A 7,785-nucleotide genomic window follows, 5' to 3' on the forward strand; every position below is an offset into this window, starting at 1 on the left:
CTCATCCTCCACCCGCTTCCATCTTTAATGGTGTTACTGTTGTAACCATTCCCCCATTACCAGGCACCGACTTCGGGGCCATCTGCCACGACGGTTTGTTTGAGCAATAAACGCAATTTGAAGGATCCTTGCCTGCTCCTGCTCCTGCTCCTGCTACGGTTGCTTCCCTCCTCCGCTAAAGATAACAATGTTGGGGCCGTCTCGCTCATCGGAATGGGATGGGCCAACCTCCCTCGAAGGGTGCTATTTTTTGTTGTTTTGTGTAACCCTTAAACTATCGAAACACCCGGGAAACATCAAAGACCAACATTCAAGTGGTGTTCTCTAGTAAGTGCTCTACAATTCCATGCCACCAGCGGGGGAGGGTTGACTATTGTTTTCGATCTCATTCATCGCATACCCTGGGATCCACATACTGGGATTGGGGGATAATACAGATATGATCTATATCATTATGCAGTCATCTAGTATTATTTATGCTGGTGTTTTATCTTGTATTTTTTTTTACTATTTATGGCATTTTTGAATGTTTTTTTAGAGTTTTATATCTAGTATTTTTCTGGAATTTTATTAAATTTTTATTTTATTTTAAATTTTATTATTAAATATTTATTATATTTTATAAAAGTATTTATAGATTATCCAGTATTTTTTCTTCTTTCCTATTTATTATATTTTATAAAAGAATTTTATTGGTATTTAATTCGAACCCTACATTAAATTGTGTAAGCCCAAAGCGAATTTTTAATCTCAGGGAATTTTCTGAAATTCTAAGAAATCTGTAAATTTATTTTGTTTTTCTGCCTTCGTTCCGTTTAAGGGAACGAAACATAAATTACCATAACAATTGCGGCCAGGCGATGTTCGTTGATGTTCCTTAGAAAGCTGAAAGCAGAAGCCAGCTGTAAGGCAAGATGACAGAATAAATATATATATGTACATATATACAGTCGTATTTCAGCACGAACATTAATTCATTCATTCATTCTGTCTGTCATTCAAGCTGTCGTCTGATTATCATCGCAATTCATGGAATCAAATTGTTTGCTTTGTCAATTGGTTGTATATTTTGACTATTCTGGCATCTGATACACTTGTAAATGTACGAGTGATACAATTCTCCGGTAACCAGGCTACCTTTGTGGCATGGAGAAATGTCCGCTTCGTGGAGCGGGAGGGGGGATTGGCGGCAGCAAGGAGTTGCAGACGGATTACAGCATGATTACAACAGGTGTGGATTGGTCAGAGGCGGATACGGAGGCAGAGGCTGACTTTTCTTGTGCTCACGTGGCATAATCTGTCAGAAGACTGTCCCTTAAATAAGATTAACTGCGTGGAAAGCGAGTGGATGGCGGATGTGGATGGGAAGGCGGATGTGGAAGGCTTAAAGGCAACAGCAGCAGCAGCCCACAGAGACGGAGTAATGCGATGAGCACGGCCCAGAGAATCATGCTCATGTCTCGTCCTCGCAGAGTATGGGATAAGGAGCCACAGTCAAAGCCAAAGACAGTGGCAGAGACAGAGACGGAAAACCGGAGACCGTGCCACAGTCGCCGCCTTTTCATCCGAGTGACATTTACGTCAACAATTCAGCAAACAATTGGCAAATGTGGCCATAAAAGCATGACAGTTGTCACTGCCGTTGTCGCTGTTGCTGTCGTTGCCACAGCCAGTGCCAGTGCCTATCCTTGCCACGTCTCCACTTGCCACTCCATGGCTCTGCCTCTTGCTGCTTGGCAATGCACAAAGCGGAAACGGATGCGGATGCGGATATACATGTATGCGTGTTGCTGTTGCAACTGGTTGATGTTGCCTCTGCTGTCGGTCTGTCAGTCTGTCCGCCTGCCTGCCTGTCTGTCCCCCCTGCGAGAGCGATGGCTGAGCCAAAAGCCAACATGTCGCCAACAGGAGACTAAGCCCCCCCATCCAGGCCGCACATTATGCCGGCTAAGCCTTCAGTCAATTGCATTCAAATAAGCGGCTGAAGAGACCTTCCATCCTTCCATCCCCTCTCATACGGTCTATGCCCATTCTGACTGCTGAATGGTGAATGCTGCATGCCACATACTGCCCGCATCCCAGCCCCTTGTCCGTTTTCGTTCCCATTCTGACCGGCAATCGCACTTGGAATGGCACGAGTCCGAGCAGAATAAGGATGATGGGATGAGAGGCCCTCCCCTGCCTCCGTTTACATATGCAGAGCTTTCAGAGGGGGCCTCCTACTACTACACCTACTCCTCGCACCATGTCCTCGCTCAGGAATGTTCAATTTCACCCATGAACTGCTCGGGCATCGTTTCATGTATCACTTTATGACTGTGCCACTGGCAGCACGAGCACGAGACCGGCAGGAGCGGCTGCAAGGACGAGAGATCCTGCGGCTTGCGTTTAAACTTTAAACAACATTTATATTATCTGCTCTCGGTACTCGGTTGCCATGCCACTGCTGTTGCCACTGGGTCTCTGGCTCTCGTCTCCCTTCAATCCTGCAATCCCCCAATCCCAACCGCCAACAGTTTGCTTCATTACTCTGCCCCCCCCTCCGCCCATCCGTCCCTGTCTGTTGTTGTTTTCGATACCCTTTAAAGCGCAGAGAATGAAGCATCTTGGACCAAACAAAAGCCTCCACAAAGATATCTGACACAAAATTCTAGAAGATCGAATTTCTATATCCACAGGTCGACCATTGCTATGATCCATGTTTAAGGGGTATCCAAAGCTTCGTTCCCTCCGGTATGGAAGTATCTTTTTCTGTTAAGTATGCAAAAAATGCTGCGTAAATATGGCAACAAAAAGGAAGAACAGAACGAGTAGCAACAAACAGCGGCAGCAGCCACAACAATAGTGGCAGCCGCCACATCAGATCAGGGCCAAAAGCGGGGGGCATGGCCAGACCATGGCTTGTTGTTGTTTGCCACATTACACACATATACATATGTAATTCAGTTTCAGTTTCATAACTAAAAAACCATAAAACAAAATTGTGTGCCCACCCCCCCGCCCACCAGACCCCGCTCTGCCACTGCCACAGCACACCACATCACAGCTGATGGAGGAGGAGTCGCCACTGAGTGAAAAGCGATCCGAAAAAACGCCCGCATTCCCCGCAAGGGAAAACAAGAGGAAAACAGAGGCAGAGGCCCTGCTTTGCTCTGCTCTGCTCTGGTGCCATAATAAGCATCGCATCGCATCGCATCGCATCGAATGAGCGCACGAGTACAGTGGGGATTAGCTAAATGAAAAGCCCTCGAAAGACAGCTCATGCATGGGGGAGCAGAGCGGAAGCAAGGAGTTTCCCCAGTTTGTTTTGCGGCAAACAAAAGCCGCACGAGAATGCTGCAACATTAAAAAAGAATGAATGAACAGTGGGACTACGAACTGAGCTACCAACAAAGGGGGGTACAGTGATGGGGATTGAGTTATCTTTCGGAACGGAACCCCTTTTTTTCGGGCTGTGACTCGCATTCCCCAATCGGATTACTCACAGATGATTAGGCCCCATCCGCAACCGCCCCGCCCCCGCGGCACCCGCACCATAAAGTGCGATTAAGTCATTACCAAGGGGAAACGTCATTGAGGGAAGGACAGCAGAGGACTCCAAAACCTGCCTGGCCCTCCTAAAAGTGCTGTCACTTAAAATGGTTTCAAATATTCATATTTTAAGTCAATTTTCATATATATTTTTCATTCGTTTAATTCATATGAAATGTATTTTGTTTCCACTTAAATATTTATGATAATCTATAAATGAAAACAAAAAAAAAATAAATAGAATAGTTCTATATTCAATTATTTGAATTTATCAGTGAAAACTAATAATAGGGGGAAAAAAAATGCACCCTTTAGTGAAATAAGTCAATTATTTATGGTATTTGTGTGGTTGCCACGCCCTGCCCCCGGGGACACCCTGTCTGTGGGTCAACTCTGGGCCATCTGTAAAGTTCCATTTAGTGCTACTCCACTGTCCCTGCAGGTCCCTGTGTTCAGGTTTTGTTTTTAAAGTTTGCGCAAAAAATTAGAATTCATTTGCAGCGACACAGCACTCGAAACTGCCACAGAAATACACACAGAATGTTGCCTGAAACTGAAACTGAAACTGGACAACTTTAAACAATTACAGCTACAGTTACAGCAACCATAAATGGTGGGCGGAGGGAGGGGACACACGCACACGGATACAAACACAAACACAAACACAAACATAAAGACAAACAAATAAGCCTCTCATTCGGTTATTTTGTATTCAGAAAATGGCACTAATTATACAGTTATACGAGGACAGCATCTATACTATATATGGGGCATGCGGCATGCAGCATGCCGAGTGTCTGTCGCCTGGTATGCCACATTTTTGGGCACGCTTCCTGCTTGGGCCCCATTATCTGTGGCCCTTAACCCATAACCCCACCCCTTAAAGCAGCATCCTTCATCCCACTCTTCATTCCATCCATGAAATGGCATAGCATGCCCCACAGCCATGCCGCAGCCATGCCTCTTCATCCGTGGAGGCAACGCCTGCAACGGTAATTAACGTTCTCGAACGGAACCGACGACTTGAAGCGTTGCCCTGACACAGGCGGCGACTGCCACTGCCACGCCCTGCTGCCACTGCCACACTGCCACTCTGCCACCAAGTCGGAGTCGCGTCGCAGTCCATTGGCAGTCGCAGCTGCAACACCTGCAGACAAACGACAGACAGGGGACGACGAAGGAGGGACTGTCGGTCGGTCGGTCGGTCGGTGCACAGGACGTATACGTAACTTTTGTAATTAAAAGCATCGCACTGCAGCAGCAGCAGAAGTGACTGCGGCAGAGGCAGAACAGCGACCGCGCAGTAGCAGCAGCCACGAGGACGGCGACAACAATGCATTCATGCAAAAAGCTGCAGCTGCAGCAGTAGTGGCAGTGGCAAGCAGCAGTTGCAGCTGCCTCTTGGTTACTCCCTGACAAAAGGCCATACCATACCGAAACGAAGAACGGGGCAGGAGGCTGGAGGCACAGAAGAACATTCAAACAAAGCTCCAAGCAGCGCACAATAGTTTTTTGGTCTTGGGGTCGCCGTTTGCCAAGTGGAGAGCCGTGTGCCACTGTGACACGGAGTGGGGGTACAGAGGTTGGATGTTGGAGACGACACTAAATGCGGTTGCGGTTTGGAGTGACGCGCTGGTCTTGGAGGCTGAAGTCTTAGCACGATGCCACAACACAGCACAGCAAAGGGAACTATCTCTCTGGGTCTCTCTGGGTCCACCCCTGGTCCCCACTGTCCAATTTGTTAGAGTGGTCCTTCCACCTGCTCCTCATTTAGATGATCATCTACGAGTGCCTCTTGGCACTTCATTCCACTCTCTAGGAATCTCCTGGCACTCCATTCCCCTCGCCTGCAGCTCCTATAGGAATCTGTCGATTTTAGATTCCCATCAACTTTACATACGACGCACTCCAGCGTATAAATGATGGCCATAGTTTAGCCAGAGGTTAACCCAGAGGATGGACTGCTGTGGCCGTGGGGAGTTGCTCCATATCATTTTGCAGCATCTCTCGTCATTGCTTTTTCAGTGGCGCAGCCACAGGATCCCCCGGCTCTGGTCCTACCCTCGAATGTCACCAAGTTGCTGAAGAGGACGATAGTCGAGCGGACAGGCCTGCGGGCTGCGTGGCCTCGCATAAAAAATGGCCAAGTTTAATTGATAAAGTTTCTCTCTGGCGAGGGCCATGACGCCGCATTAAGCCCGGTCAGAGCCAGGACGGGGACGGGGATGAATCCCTTACAGCTGGCGATGGGAAAAAATCTGTTTGTTCAGCCTCAACTTAAAGCGTTTACGTGTGTATCCTGTCGTTTGTACCCGGTCCTGCTTCTGCTGCTGCGTACTGATTCCCTTGATGCTCGTTTGCTCAATCGCAGCCCGTGTCCGTGTCCGTGCCACACAGTCCCCTGAATGTGCCACAAGCACACACATGCACACACGGGCACTTTCTTGTGGCAGAACCGGACGAGGCAATCAATGCAAAACAACAAATTTTATTCCATCACTTCATTGACGACGTAAAAATGTAGAAGTTTGTCGCTGAACGGAACGCACTGGAGGAGCACTGAGCCCTTGCCCTAAGGCTTTCGCACACGTGGTGTCCGTGTCCGTGTCCGTGTCAGGGTCCTTGTCCTCGTCATCAGGTTGTGACACTCCTTGGAGGCGCCCCCCCATGCTGATGCCACTGATGTGTGACTGTGAATGCCTCAGAGCTCGGTTCAGGTCACGTTCCGTTTGGCTCCTTCTTTTATTAAAAACGCTATGCAGAGCACATTACAAGTTAATAATTCCCGTGCCGCCCATGAGGGGGCGGTGGAGGCATGACCATGCCTGTCACTGGTGCCATATGCTACACATTCGTTTGCCCCTTGGCCAAGCGCAACATGAAACGAATAATTTTTATTATGCTGAAGCTCCGTCAGTCCCCTCCCGCCCCCGTCCTGTGTGTCCCTCCTGCATGCGGAATGGTGGTCCATCAGCCAGCAGAATCGACCATTCAGGCAGAGCATTCGAGCATCCGGGCATCCCTCATGGAGCCAGCGAATAATGGTGTTTGTGTTCGAAAATACATTTATTTGAGGGTGTTGCCGTGCCACCATTTGTGGCAGGGGTGTGCCTTTTCTGCTCTCTGCCACTCCCGATGCTGCTGCCGTGGCTTCTGCTGTGGCTGCGCCAGTTGACACAAATTGTCAGTTCATCAACGCCTACCGGGCGTATGCGTGATGTGAGAATGGAGCACCGCCTGCCGCTGGCCAGCGGGCTTCGTTAGTGCCACACATGAATGTGGCATGGAGAATGGGGGCAAGGGAAGAGGGGTTGGTGTGTGTGTGTGTGCGTATAAATCCTGCACGTTTAAGCATAACCGAATCGGGGGACCATCCCTGTTTCGGGAATCTCTCTCCCTCTCTATCTGTCGGTTGTTGGCCATACGGTCGTTGCTTTTGTTGCCAATGTCATTGTTATTAACTTTTTATGGCTTATTGCATAAGCAGCGTAAATCCAAAAGACACGCCTAAGTGACACACGTCCAATGGGGGGCGACACGAGGATGTCTGTGTGTGTGTGGCACTAATTAAATATATAATTAAAGGAGCTCCCATTCCTAGCGGAAAAGATAGATAGCTTCCCCTTCCCCCCCCTTTTCTCTTTTGTAGATGAATAAAACAATAAAATTCTGTTGATTGCAGGGCTTAAAGAGTGGACCCCCAGGACTCTGCTACCAGTGTCACACTCTATCGCACACTCCACACTCCTTTTGATGCCACAGAAGCATCTTCGATCCTTTCTTTTCAGCGGGGGCCAGTAGCAGGAGGTGCAAAGGTCGAACCTTTGGCACTTTTTTCGGGTGCGAAATCCTGGTAATCCCCTTCTGGATCATGGGCCAAGCGTTTCCAATTCCAATTCCCCGAACAATTACTTCCATCAGCAGGCAGCCCCAGCCCAGCCCCGAAAATCCCCCCCCCCCCGAAGCGACGAATCAATTGACAAAAGGTATTAAAAGTTTTCCAGCTGAGGCGGAAAAAGTTTTCCCAGTGCCTTCGAGAATCACAGCAAATGCTAAACATCTTGCCCCATTAAATGGCTAACCAATATGTATATATTGGGGGCATGGTGGAGGGGCATGGGGCATATCGTAAATTGTGCGAGACGCAAAATGAGATACGTAGGACGCATACCAAAGGATTTATAAGTAAAACATTTTCTGATTAGCTCTGGAGCCACGTTTTCGATGAGGAGAAAGAGAGATACTCTCTGTCTC

The sequence above is a fragment of the Drosophila miranda genome, chromosome 2, assembly GCF_003369915.1.
Source record: "Drosophila miranda strain MSH22 chromosome 2, D.miranda_PacBio2.1, whole genome shotgun sequence".
Lineage (NCBI taxonomy): Eukaryota > Metazoa > Arthropoda > Insecta > Diptera > Drosophilidae > Drosophila > Drosophila miranda.